The following is a 15,652-nucleotide window of genomic DNA, read 5'->3' as shown; positions in this document are numbered from 1 at the left end:
CACATCCGAATGACTTATTACAGAGGCACAACAGCACCAACCAAAAACGAGGAGAGCAGACGAGACATCAACAGAACGTGTCTGTCACAGCGCTCTATTTGAAACCACCTTTTTTTTACCCAGATTGGTACGAATTGGATTATGATGGATGGTGAGGCGGGGATATTTTCGTCGTGCTGTTTTTGGGCATCCGTCTCCATTCCAAACACTTTGAACTCAAACCAAGTCTGCAGCAGCCCTCATATCACGTCAGTCATGCCGTACAGTGTGGCAGTCACGTTATTCTTTATGATTCTGCTGTTGAGTTTTCTTCTGCCTCTGAGACAAAGTGGGAGGAGTGGATAGGCATACGTGTGTGAAGGGGGATGGATGACATTTAGATAGATCTCTCAACGTTCTCTTGTGCTCAAGTGCTCGCAGAATAACACAACTGAGGAAGCTATTCTCGTTTCCTCTCTAAACTGTTCCAGCAGAACAAATAAGCTTGGCATTCTTCCTAAAGTGTGTGTGTTTGTGTTTGTGTGTGTGTGTGTGTAACAGGGCTGCAACTCCAACGGCACTGAACTCTGAGGAGTGTTCATTGCATCTGTGTTTGCTCTTAGCTTGAGGGATCAAAGAGTGGGATGTTGAAGCGGCTTGTGTTCTGATCTTTATGCATCCATGTGGACACACTGTACCGTACTGCAGATGGGAAGAGACAGAGAAGAGGGCAAATGGGGGCTATTTGCTTTATTTTCCTTGACCAGATACTGTAGCTTTTAATCCCTAGTGATAGTGTACACAAGTGTATTCACGCCACAATGTGTTGACCTTTCTGGAATGAGGAAGGTCTCAATTGTTATTCATGAATTCTGTTTTCCTGCATTTCAATCATTTCTGACTGGCGTATCAATATTACAGAATATATGAACATACAGTCAACATTCAATTTGATTTGTTGTGTATACTGTATGTAAGTGCATTTACCAAGAAATGGAGCAAAACTGTTATGTACAATACAACGCTCATTCCTGCAGGAGAATTAGGATTCTCTCTGTGAGCGAGACCTTTGCCCCATGTAAATCAATATGTTGATTAACGTTTCTCTGCAGAGTCTTGTGTTGGAGTTGACCTCTCCATAGGGGACTGTCTGCCGATATATAGGGTAGAACTCCAACACTAGATTGACTGACATGTCCAAATGTGCTGACTGTCATTGTGTGATTGTTTGTTTGGGTCAGAAGGATCACATGAGAATCTATTGTAAAGCGACTGACACGTCACATTTCTGAGCTGTTTGTTTGTAACTGACTTTAATCATTAAGATCAGGATGAGTGGAATTCCTAACATGTCTATTTCGATTTGCATCTATCTACATGTACGTGTCACCTTATTTCAAACTCTACTGTGTAGCAATAGACTTTGTAACATTTACTCTGTACTCTTATTAGAATACTCTTTGCATTGACTTTGCATTGTTTTGATATTAACAGGACATTGTACTGTACTGGTTCCCTAAACCTGATTCTGTCACTGACAGTGGAGGCTGGTGGAGGTAGAAATCGGAGGACAGGCTCATTGTAATGCATGGTATGGGATGAGGAATGAGCAATAAAATGAGCCCCTCTTCCGATTTCTACCTCCACCAGTTCCACTGATCACTGACTATACTGTAACATGGAATGAGAGAGAGAGAGAGAGAGAGAGAGAGAGAGAGAGAGAGAGAGAGAGAGAGAGAGAGAGAGAGAGAGAGAGAGATGGAGGGATATAGAGCAATATTGCACAAGCATTTCAAGTGTGGTAGCCTACTGCTGTGCAGTCAAGTCAGTAGGAATGCAACAAAAAGCACTGTGTGTGTGTGTGTGCATGTGTGCGTGCGCGTGCACGTGCGTGTGTGTGTGATCATCCCATGCACCGGTCTTTTAGATGCATCTTAAGTGACTTTCTGCTTCCTGCTCTGCACATTGGTTCTCTGTGATATCTGTCTGAAGGGCAAAGCTAAAGGCTCAAATTAAGCTTTGAAGCACCAAGCCATTAACGGTTACCGCCTCTAATGGGACTATATATGAGTCATATCTGATGCCATTGCTTTGTTTGTTGTCATCCACATTTATGTAATACATTATTCATTTGGTTTTATAGAACTTTTAACACAAGAAAGATGGTGGTCTTTGTTCTTGCCTAACAAAGCCAAACTCCAAAGCCAAACTCCCGTCTTTACAGTGGTGTGTATCATCAAACGGAATTTTAAAGATCTGTCGGCAGAGGAGGAAGCAGAGGACTATTTACTACTAATGATATGTGGACTAGAGAGAACAAAGCAATGACATCAACAGTATCATAAAAGGTTCCATGGCGTTTCTCTGTAGGATATCTGGCATGAGAAGACAGGCGTGCTAAGGCTTTATAATAAGTTTGAGATTGCAAGAGAAAGTCTCGCAAATGAGAAGTTCCTCTCGGCCATACACCGTACAGACGAAAGCTGATGCATTACGACCTGGCAAAGCACGCGCTCCGAAATGACTTATCGTTCTGGCCCAATGACGCAGGCGTTTCCCATTTCAGGGGAGTATAATTACACAAATCAAGACATTCATCTTAACACGCCTCGTGTGTTCTATTAATTCCAAATGAAAGTCTTTGTCACCCCGTGAGAAAATAAGACATTTCAATCCACTCCCCTAGCGGTAATAGATGTGTCTCGTCCCCCGTTGCTCTGCCACTGTACCCTACCGAGAGGGTGCCTGGTGCTCAGATTGGAGCATGATTGAGTTTGATGATGATTGATTGATGCTGCCTTGATTGCACTGACACCTCATGGTGAGACGTGATTGTATTTTAGGACGGGACAGTGCAAAGCTCTCATATTGTGTGACGCCTCTCGTACAGTCCTTAACTTTTTCTGCAAAGTCTTTGTCTGTTGAGCATTACATTTTTAATAGGTTTCTTTAGATCGATTTACATAGCATTATGACATAATGTAAGAGAGATTTTAGCAGTGTTAACTGTTACCGTAGGTCTTTAGTCAGGTTTACTCTCCAAATGTCTTGATGAAAGTATTGTTTAGTATGACAATTATTAAAGTGATAAAACGCTATGTAGGCAACAGTACAGTACCTCTGGTGACTTTGATACTTGGAGATGATATATAAAACAAATTGGGTAGTTTATTGTACCTTTACTTAGAATAGTAATGTACTGTATGAAGAGAATTTTAATTGAAGGTGAAAACTGTAACTGAACCAATACCACAAACAGTACAGTATGACTTACATTGTACAATAATGGTACTAGCCAGTGAAAAATGTTTTTAGAGCTTTTCTTTTTCATTAAAATACCCAATTCAAATCGTTTTTGTCTTCTTTATTACCTGACTTGTTGAACTGTTGCTCAAATATGTGGGAAAGAGAGTGACAACAAGGGAGAGACCTCACAAATTGAATTATGCTTCTTTCATAACCGCCGTGAAAGCTGGGAGATAAAAGACACTGACAGATAAAGACTACATTTACTCCACTATTTGAATGGTTCATCCATCTAGTCCGACATCTCCATTTATCCTCAATAATCTCTCTCAGCCATAGAATGACTAATTAATAATCTGTTCCCGCTAACTTTCTCTCTCTCTCTCGCTCTCTTTCTCTCTCTCTCTCTCTCTCACACACACACACACACACACACACACACACACACACACACACACACACACACACAGACAATCAAATGCTTGCACATGCTCACATCTTTCCAGTCTTCAGCGGTTGCCATCTCATGATATTGTATGTACTGAAGTGTGGCTCTTCACAGCCCTCTTATAAACAGCATGCAGGTGAATAATTGAAGGGAGAAGGAAAGTGGTGCTGAGCGCTCGTGAGACTGGCTGCACTGTGTCTTATTAGGAGTGAGAGAGAAAGAGAGGGAGAGAGGGAGAGGTTAAGGGAGAGGGGGAGGGAGAGGGAGAGGTAGAGAGAGGGGGAGAGAGCCACTACACGTGACAGGGAATCTGGGCCACTCTCTCCCCTGTCTTAAGCCCCAAACTTAATACTCCCCAAAGGCCACACGATTGAATTAAGTGACACATTCTCCCAGTTTGTTTAATTGGTGCTGTGACTTTTGGGGACATATTTAAAGGTCCCCAGAGATGGTGCTCATTAACGATACGGAATCCGATAACATCATTAGCTTCAAGATTTTTTGCTGCGCTCATCAACATCAGTGACTCACCACTTACAACTAACAAACCACAGCCAGTGATTAAGGCCTTATAGTTTACCTGGGCACAAAATGTACTTTGTGTCCCCAGTATGCAGGTGCGTGTGTGTGTGTGTGTGTGTGTGTGTGTGTGTGTGTGTGTGTGTGTGTGTGTGTGTGTGTGTGTGTGTGTGTGTGTGTGTGTGTGTGTGTGTGTGTGTGCGTGTGTGCGTGTGTGTGCGTGTGTGCGTGTGTGTTTGTGTCCCAGATGTAGAAGAAGTACTTTCTGAAGTAGAAACACTTTCACGAGCAGGTGTGTCGCCCAGGTTGTGGTTTGGCCAGGCAATTACAAGCCACATGAATGAGGGCAGGGAAACGCAGGTGATCAATCTGCGACTGTGCCCCTACGACAGGTTGACGCTTGGTAGAGACAGACTGCGGCCCCTCCAAGCCTGCCTCTGTCTTTACTGATGAAGGGCTCCAACACCACGCCGCTTCTTTCCCCCCAAGGGCACTGCGTCATTGCGCTTCCCCTCACACTTTAATGGAGCCCTGACCCGCGTTGAGGGAACACTTCACAACTCAACGCTGAGGAACGTTGCCAAGAGAGGAGGCTTTATCGTTTACACCAAGCCCTTAAATCAAATGCCTCCATGAGGTTGTTTCTTCTGCCGGCTCCTTTGGGGATTTTTTTGTCACCATTTTGAGATTGTCGAATACTGCATTATCATAAAAGGATTCAGTAAACCATTCTATTTTTCTTTTACTATCTCTACATTGCATCCATCGATAAATACAATAACAGTTGTATGTATGTATCAAATGTGTTATTACAAAAAAGTAGTTAGTAAGGAGTTATCAATGTGCTCCCGACAGGGTAGTATTGATCAATATTTCAGTGTGTGCATGATCATTTCCCAACATCAGTATTTGCTCAAGGAGCTCCACAACAGTTAGAGAGATGTACGATGATGGTCGGTCGGTCATATTTACATATGAATATGTAAATATGCTCTAGCATCAAGCCTCCATCCTTCATAAGGGTGTTTTGATAGATGCTTCCATCTGAGCACGCTCATGTTCCACAATTCAGTGGCTGCTCCTCAGTGGCCTTTCACCCAAACAAGATCACTACAGAATATTGTTTGCGAAATTAACCTTTGGCTCACACCTGTCAGCCTTTTCTTCTGGTTCCCCTGTTTACACACACACACACACACACACACACACACACACACACACACACACACACACACGAAGGATGGAATGGTGGACCTGTCAGCAGCAGCCCCAAGCCCCCCCCCCCCCCTCCCCACCCCCATCCTAATGTTTGAAGGTTAATTGCCTTGAACCCAGATCATAATGTCTAGAGGGGGGTGGGGTAGGGGGTGGGGGTGGGAGTGGGCGGTGGCGGGTGGGAGGTGGGGGTGTGGGGGGTGGGGGAGTTGGGGGGTTGGGAGATTGAATGCACCTGCAGTGTTATCTAGTAAGCCCACCTACTTCTCACAACCAGCCTCACTGCCCTCTGTATCCCTCAGACACGTGGCACAGCAACCCACAGTGGCCGGGTTATCCCAAAAAAAAAACAGGGGTTATTAAAGCCTCCCCTCCTGCGTCATCACACACACACACACACACACACACACACACACACACACACACACACACACACACACACACACACACACACACACACACACACACACACACACATACAGGGCGGCTGCCCACTGACATTGTCTATTTCTGTCCATTTTATTAAGCAGGATTCGTCTGAGTGTGCTGGGGTCTTATGTGATTACTGGCGGCTTTGGCTGACAGGAGGGGATCCGTCTTGATTACGCAGGGTGGAGGAGCCTGCTCAGCCCACCTTGTCTGCCATTAGGATGTTAATAACTACCACGATGGCACTGGGGAGAGGGCTAGGCAGCCGAGACCCTGAGGACGGAGACTGACAGCAAGCAATGAGCCGCGTTAATGCTCACTAGTAATACTGGGTCTCCTGCAATGTTTGTTGTGAACAGTCTCTGGAACTAGAGCAACTGCTGAGTTGATGTGTCTCTCTGCTGACTCAGGTGTACTGAGGTTGAAACATGGACACATTGTGTGTTTGATACCGTTCTTCACTCCATTTCATGCATTTACAATGAGCCCGTTCCTCCGATTTCTACCTCCACCGGCCTCCCCTGATGGAGTGTTTGGTTATACTGTGTTCTGACATGCATTCTGTACCACAGAAACTGCCTGAAACGTGGTCCTCTGTGGCTCAGTTGGTAGAGCATGGCGCTAACAACGCTTAGGTTGTGGGTTTGATTCCTGCTGGGACCATATATACTGAAATGTCTGCACTCACTGCAATGTAAGTCATTTTGGATAAAAGTGTCAGCTAAATGGCGTATATTATATTCAAACCGTCAGTGTTTAGTTTAAAAAAGAAAATTACATTATTTTTGTACATTTCTATCATAATGTTGATCCTAGGCAGGTTGGATGTGTGAAGGGAGACTGAACTCATAGCTTCCTCTCAGATGTCGCTTGTAGCTCTGAACTCCAGCCGTTAGTCGACCAAAGTTCTTATAAATCTTTCCAAAGGTAGCCATATACAGTGCCATGCGTACTGTAAGTAATGGGACAATGAGGTTCTCAGCTTTTATTTGATATTTGTGTACATATTGGTTTCACCATTCGGAAATTACAAACATTTGTATGCATAGACCCCCCCCCCCCCCTCTCTCTCTACTTTACTTTCCCCAAAAGTAGAGACTGCAAAGAGAAATGCAAACTTTCTGGTTTGTTCAGTCTCTCCTCCCTTCTTCTCTCCCTCTCCATCCCCCCCTCTCTCTCTCTCGGTTCTCTCTATCCCTCCCTCTAACGACATGCTCTGTCAGCTCTCCTCTCTTCGTTTGTGGGGGGAGGGTGGCAAATCCGAGAGAGGGGGGGAATGGAGGGATGGAGCGGAGACGGCAGAGCTGAGCTCATACACCTGCTGGTACGGAGTATTTCTTCCTTCTCTGCTGAGTTTCTTTTTTCCGTTGAGTTAGTCAGAGTTTGACGAAGTAAACCACCTGCTTCATTCTTCTTCTCTCAGCAGATCCTTGACCCACTTTCCTTTTTTCTTTTTTCTTTTTTTTACCACCGCCAATGCAGTACCTTTGAAAGATGTGATCACTTTTTTTCACATCCCAAAACCTGAAAGGCTATTTCACACACAAACATTGCCTTTGGTGTCAAGTGCTATCTTTATCTACAGTAAGCATGGGGACAAATGCTGAACTCTTATGTGTGTTTTAATGTGGTACTGTATTCATTCTGAGTGTGTGTGTGTGTGTGTGTGTGTGTGTGTGTGTGTGAGCACAGCCTCTCCTGTGTTGTCTCTGGCTTTCCAGCTGAGCTCATTCACTGCTTCACACCTTTGATTTCGCTCCTCATTCGCCGAATCAGTGTGTTTTAATTGCTCTGGGGTGAGTAGGTAAGAGAGCAGTGGAGAGAGAGAGAGAGAGAGAGAGAGAGAGAGAGAGAGAGAGAGAGAGAGAGAGAGAGAGAGACCAGTGTGAGGGGAGGAAGGGCTGCTGAGGTGGCTGAAGCAGACCAGGAGTGGCTGGAGGATTTCTACACATCAGCTACCCTACACTGAGCTGGGGGGGGGGAGGCTCCTCACACTGGGAAGAACCCAGAGGCAGGAGCCATTTGCACTGCAATCACATTCATCATCCACTACAATGAGAACATCAGTACAAAATAAGTGCCTTTGGAATGACAAAGTCAACATATTTCGTGTGTTGCGTTACTGCCCCTACAGTATACCTAGTCCATATCCCCTCCCAGTTGTACGAGTTTGCTTCTAAAAACGATGTCAGTCAGAGCCCGAAGCCAGCCATCACGAGTCATAGACGAAGGTGGGCCACTGGATTTGTCACGCAGACATTAGTCACTGTTCTGCTCTGCTCGAGCAGAAGGGTCAGGGTGGTGTGTGTTATGTAAGGGGTAATTTGGGCTGAAATACCACATGACTGAGGTAAGTACTGTTTGCATTGGCATTCTGTCTCTCCCGCTGTGACCAGCCTGGAGGAACCCCAGACTCCTGAGGACCACTGAGTGGCTCACCATGTGGCCTGGCTGCTCTCTCTCTCTCTCTCTCTCTCTCTCTGTCTCTCTCTGTCTCTCTCTCTCTCTCTCTCGCTCTCTCTCTCTCTGTCTCTCTCTGTCTCTCTCTGTCTCCCTCTCTCTCTCTTTCTCTGTCTCAGTCTCCTCTCCCTCCTCCCTCTCCCTCTCCCCCTCTCTCTCCCTCCCTGGCAGGTCTCATAGGAGACCTCTCCCTCATGGAGGCTGCTCTACATGCCACCCCCCCCCCCCCACCAAAGAGACTGGGGAATTTCTCTGGCGGATTCTCCAATCTGCCATTCCATCAAACATTTTTGTATCCAAAACTGGATTTGTCGGCATGATGGGCTTATATAAGCCTATAATGAGTTGGCTTAAAAAAAAAAAAAAATAACACATCTCAACTAAGCCTACTGTATGCTCATCAGAAACCTTATATAATATTTCTAAACAACACAATTCCAACAGCAGAGATGTGTACATGAGTACAGTGCAATAATTAAAATGATGGATCCTTTTTTTACAAAATCTTTTTTTTACAAAATTTGCAATATTGTATTGACATTGTTTTTTGATGGTTTTTGGTTAGTCACATGTTGGTTGGACATGTACTAATGGACTAATCAAATCAAATCAAATCAAATCAAAGTTTATTTATCATATACATAGAATACTTAACAGTTTATGAGACGTTATGTGATGGTTATCACATAACATATCAAGTTCCATCAACGCTGACTTAAGCTTGTCATTTAATGCTCCTCATCTAACGTTGCTTCATGATCGCACATGGGTTGAAAGTGAACTTTTTCTTAACATTGGCAGTTGACGGTTGGCATCATACCATCTCACAGTTGAAAATAATAGTTGCCTATTTATAGTAAATGGTAAATGTTGTAAATGTTGCCTATTTACGTGAATACAACGTTAAAAGTATAATGTTCGTAGCGTGAACTTCCTTACCAAATGGATACTTAAAAAATAAAAAGAAGTTTGATCTGTTTTAGTGTTTCCCCGTATTTCATTTATCTGAGCAATGGTGTCATTGATATGATGGCATCTTTTACAATCAGGATGACATTAAGCATTTTACTATAAGGATTAAAATCACAGTACTCACTGTTTGATGTGCTCTCACTTGGGACACTCACCCATGTCCTCACTCATTAAATGACGCCCTCATGGCTACATTTTGGGAGACAGATTATACACTTCCAGTAGGCCCACAAATGTTAGAAAGTTTACAAAATGAACATGATACATAACCTATATCAATAATTGGATAATGTAACAATAGTAGACACTCCATGCACATGAGGTTAAAAACAGAACTAGAATGAAAACATAAAAAAAAAAAATATGAATATGAATACAAAAGAGATAGTAGTAAAAGTAGTAAAAGAGGATAAAGACCGTGCTGAAAAGGCTATCACAACAAGAAAACCTTTTATTCTTATAAATGTTCAACATGTCCAAATATTCTATTCCAGGATGTCTTTTCAACCTCAAGGAAAGTATTTTCCTGAAGTCTAATTTGTCTGAAGCACAATCTGAACCCTATTATTACTCTTCTGTTGCAGCAGTGGACTAATGGCATTGTGGACAGAACAGTGTACTACAAACCAAAAGATTGTGGGTTCAAATCCCAAGCAGATTTTCCTGGGCAAAACATGCACAGAAGCACTCCTGTAAGAACCTTGAATTCCTAGGTCTTGCAAGTTAGGGGAACATATCCTTCTGCCATTACCTGAAAGTGGTTCATTGCGTGTGAGATTAAACCTTCGGCATTGTTGCACAATTAGACCCTGACATATTTTCTTTGCAAGTGGGTTTAGTCTTAAACTATCCAGGACACACTGGCCTGGTAATAAGCAAGGACGTTATGGTCACACACATTCCTTGCAAGTGGCCCAGCAGGTTTCAAGGACATTTAGTGCTGTAATAATGTACTGTGCAATGCTGATGATAGGCTTACGTTTTTTGGGGATGAAATTGTTGAATGGACATTTTTAATCTTTTAATTTGTACAGTATATGACACTCTATGTTGATTTAACTAATTATTGATGAATAAAGAGCTCTTAAAAGTCAAACGTTTCCCTCTCTAGCTCTCTCCCTCTTTCTGTCTCTCTCTCTATGTCTCTCTGGTGCCCTGCTGGTGGAACGAGCTTCCCACTGCTGTCATGACTGCATTGTCACTACCTATCTTCCGCCGTAGATTAAAGACCCATCTCTTCAGGCTACATCTTAACTCTCCCTCCTAAAGACCTCTTCATCCCCACTACTTCCCTGTACAAGTTTCTTTACTGTAAATAAATTAATAAAAATGTAAAAAAGAGTAATTCGTCCTTGTTCTAGCATTGTGACTGCCAATAGCCCCTGGTCCTAGCATAGATTTCTTTATCTTATGAAGACTTGATGGATAGATGATTCACTTACTGAGACAAACGCATTTGTTGTAAGTCACTTTGCATAAAAGCGTCTGCTACATGCCATAAATGTAAATGTAAATGTCTCTCTCTGCCCCCCCCCCCTTCTCTCTCTCTCTTTCTCTCTCTCTCTCCCCCTCCCTCTCTCTCTCTCTCTCTCTCCCTCTCTCTCTGTCCTAGAAAATCAGAGACAGCGCTGTCCTGAGTGGTAGGGACGGGGCGCTGGGATGCCTTGTCGTCCCCATCCGCTCTCAGGTTTATTTTCATTGCTGTCCAACCCCTCCCTGACAGCTCTGCGGGTGTCCTCTGTCTCCTCCGATCACGACGCGGGGATAGATGGTGAGATGGCGTGGAACAGGGGACACATTTTTTGGAGCAAACTCAGCTTGGGCACTATCTACTAAGCTGCTCTTCATTTCTAACAGGTCCATAGAGACTCTTTTCATTGGCACCACACACACACACACACACGAAACATGACAGGCTGTTGAACAGACATGCTGTCAGAGAATACACCACCACACACCTGCACACAGACGCACGCACGCACGCACACACACACACACACACACACGCACACACGCACACACACAAACACACACGCACACACACACACGCACACGCACACGCACACGCACACGCACACGCACACGCACACGCACACCTCACACCTCAATAATCAATAATGGTCATATTTCCACTCACCAGCCAGTCAGGTGTGTGTGATGTGGATGTGTCTGCGAGAGAGTGTGTGTTTGATCCCTCATGGCTGTCATTTGGCAGTGGTCCGGGCCAGGTGTCCTTTGGGCAGGTCCATGCAGGGACAGCTCAGTTAGTGATGGGATCAGGGCACCGAGGCCAATGGGCCTGTCAATAGTAATCAGCCTAACAGTACCTCCTCCCAGCATTCCGCTTACTCTCCCCAGTCCCCAGTGCATACACACGCACACGCACACGCACACGCACACGCACACGCACACGCACACGCACACACGCACACACGCACACGCACACACACACACAGTACTCACGACTCACAACTCACACAACTGCCCAAGGTAGGCTAGGGTGTCCTTATCTCTCTCAGCACCTGGGTGCTCTGCGGCGTTTCAAGGCTTGAGCCACTGTGTAGACATTTGCTGGTACACTCTGTAAGCATATCTAGGCGTTGAGAGGTGCAACTCTGCAGCAGGATGTTTTTTTTTTTCCTATTAGTTTCTGTGGGATCTATGACTCCAAACAGAAGATTACTGCCTTCCTGCACTGCTCGGTAGAGACTGTCATTTGGGACGAAGGCTGTGGAGCAGACAGGTGATGCTGGAGCAGTGGTGTCATGCTGCTGTGTAGGGCAGAGGTGGCGGGGTTGAACACTTAGCTGGATGCTGCAGCTGGAGAGGCACCCTCCGTCCTCCGCCCTCCGCCCTCCACCCTCCGCCCTCCGCCCTCCACCTCCACCTCCACCCTCCACCCTCCACCCTCCGCTTGTTGGTTCAAGGATCCTCATCGCCAACGTTGAGCCGTGCCCTCTTCATCGGTCAAGCACCTTTTCAGCATAACAATCTGTCACGTCATCAAGCGCATACTCGATCCATCCTTGACCCAACACAATGTACAGTAACAATTAAGCTACTTGGGCGCGTTCACGGCCACAGTATTACGTGAGGTGAGGGAGCATTGTTTGATACTCATGAGGTAAGCTAAGAATATACTGTAGAAATGAAACGTGATGACTGACTTTGTTCATTTGGCTGCAAGGTAAACAGGAGTTTGTTGGTGTGATATTTGGTTTTTGTTTTTGCCTGATTACTTCGTTATTATTCCACTGCCAGCTGAGCGGTGCGCGTCTAAATTGGGTCCCTGTAGGCAAGGCATGATGAGCGAAACAAAACGGTGTGAATCGGGACACGCAATCGGGAGTGCATCCTGTCGTGTAGGTATACGCTTTAATGAGGAGACGGTGTTGCAATATGCGATATCAGACTCAAAATCTCCTGACTTTCATTTATTGAAAACCCAGATGAATAAGAATGTGATATAGGTGACAAGCTTTGTTTGTTGAAACATTATGTAGAACATGAGAGGGCCGTGTTCATTCATATGTAGCCAATGCTGTTAAACCACTCACAGACCATGCCCTCTGGTGTTTCTGTACTGTATGTGTGGAGGTGTGGAGTCAAACTGTGTCAAGGTTGCACATCTTATTCCAGACGGAGGGGACAAAAGTAGAGCGATTTGCAAAAGATGTAAAAGCACACAGGACTAATTTGGTAGCACCAAAGGTGTTCCTCTACGATGCCTGGATTGCCATGACCTGTGAGTCATGCTGGAGGTGATTTATTCAGTTTCTCCCTCTATCTGAAAAAGCACTTTTCAATCACTTCTGAGAAAATCAAGGTTGTGGAAAACCTTTTTCTAATAACTCCCTCCCCAACACACACACACACACACACACACACAAACTTTGCTCCCATTAATTTCCCTCCCTCTCTATCTGCACCACCCATTGAATATCAGTCCCCCATGCACACTCATAAAACATACAGTATGGCCCCCTAAAACGCCTCTCTGCCTCTTCTCCAGCATTTATCATCTTGCACCGTGCAGAACTGACCATTCATCATGCATTGTTCCCATTCCCTTGTTCCTTCACTCCCACCTCCATTCCTCTTTCCTCTCATCACACTTTCATCTCCCCAGTTTCGTATCACTCCCTTTTTTTTCCTCTTCTGGCTGAATTTCCAATGTCATCAATTGTGTCACGTATTCTGTACACTCTCTTTATTTACAGTGCCCTCTTCTTCTTTCTTTCGTGCCACTGTACTATAAACCTACTGTTGAGTTTATGTACACTGTCCATTATTTACTGTCGCATATAAAACATAAATACGTATTGATGTGTATGAAATATGGTATTGAAGACTACTAATCTCGCTCCTGGACACTTCCGCCCCAAATAGCCTGGGGGGGAGATTAGTAGACTACTACAGTTTTCCTTGATAGTTTGAGCACATTTCTTGAGACATTATTCATCTCACTAAAAGTGCAGTCCACCATTCATTTTGTAATGACACACTAAATAGTAACTATAACCATCAATATGCATTTCAGGTTCAAACTACTTTTATTTGAAAACAAAGAACTACCCTCAGCAGAAAAACATTGTATGGTTTATGGTAGTACTGCGCCTGTTACAGAAAATATGATTGCTTACTATAAATATAAATCAAATTCATCTAAAATATTCAGAATCAAGCAGGGAGTTACAAAAACAAAAATTGCATTACTGTAGAACACAAGTCATGTATGGAGTAAAGAGTCACTGTAATGAGGGAAATAGCTACAGTATAATATATGCTGTAAGGAAATAATTTAGTTTTGTTTGTCAAAACTGACGCAATTGATTTCTGTGTGTTAACTGCAAAAAAGGTGCTTAACATTTGCATTTTGTGTGAAAGCAATGAGAACTGTTTTGCTGAAAACATTACTGCTGTGCTCGTGTACGTTATTCCTGTGGGCGGCATGTGAACTCCAGTTTCATACGAATAGTTTAAGCCATCGAAAACAAACTGGAACAGCCTTAGGCTTTCATAATAAAGATGACACATCCTAATAAAAACTGATAACACTGTGTATAAAAGCATTATAGATCCATTTTTATCAAAACGCAACAGCTTCATGCCCTGCTCCCTGTTCTAATGGCCAGCTTCCTTGGCCATTATTATTACGTTTAATAATTAATGTGACCTCTGACTTTATGAGACACTGTCATATAAAATCTACACAAGTGTCCTTGCTCAGACTTGGTACCAGGCTGGGGAGATTGTACAGTACATCAGTGTTCCTCCTTGCCACTGATCTACTTACTTGTCCTCCCCTTGACCTTCCCTTAACGGGATGTGACACATTTTCTTAAAACAGGAGCAGTAATTACTCCCGTCCCCTCCTCCCTCTGCCTCCCTCTGTGTGTCTACTCACTCTCCATGAATTGGAACACGTTGCTGCAGAGAGACAACGTCCCATGCCTCTTGTCCCGTTGATGGAGATAGTACTGTATTGATGAGAGGATATAATCATAATCAAGCTGGAGGGGCAATATACCGTAGCCTGTGTGTGTGTGTGTGTGTGTGTGTGTGTGTGTGTGTGTGTGTGTGTGTGTGTGTGTGTGTGTGTGTGTGTGTGTGTGTGTGTGTGTTTGTGTATGTCATCTAACGGAAGTGTTTTTTTTTACGAATTTTCTCAGGTCACACATTATTTCAACCTCATTTCTTTTTCTCTCCATATCCTTCCTCCCCTCTGTGGCAGCCCAAAATACTTTTGGCTGTAGTTTATCACTGTTTGCTCACGTTTCACACCCAACTCCCTTCGCTTGAGTCTGAAAGGATTTGGCCAGTGGTCATCAGATAATAAATGGCTCTGTCACCCGGGACCAACACAATCTGCCTGGGCTTGCCAGCTGTGATCTATCTGCAAACGCCTGCTATTGGCACAACAGTAAATCCTCTGTCAGCGCAGCACTTCAATTACAGAAAACAACAGTAATGTACAACCCCATTTACACCTACATAAAGTGGCGGGTGGGGAGCCTTCCTGGAATACAGATCACGAAGCTCCCCCGGTTCATCCATACTGTGTGACCTCCAGCTGTAGGGGTCTGCTATAACTCCCCTCCAGTAAGCTTTATAGATCTCCCTCAAACTATCCATTAACACAGACACATTACGTTGAGCCACATTCACTCTGCATTCTGCTCCATTCAGCACTTTAGGGGTTGTCTTTGGGGGGGCAGATTCATAATCTGTGGTCCTGGCAGGGCTGAAGTGTCCATTAAATGAGAGGCTGACTTGCTGAGGGGGTCAATAATATGTTTCTTCAACCTAGACCTATTTCTTAGCAAGACCTGGTTTAAAGGCCCACATTAGCAATTTTGACATTTTTAGCTGATATATGACATC

Source organism: Argentina silus, assembly GCF_951799395.1.
Source record: "Argentina silus genome assembly, chromosome: 7".
In the NCBI taxonomy this organism is placed as follows: Eukaryota; Metazoa; Chordata; class Actinopteri; order Argentiniformes; family Argentinidae; genus Argentina; species Argentina silus.
This window is presented reverse-complemented; position numbering follows the sequence as displayed.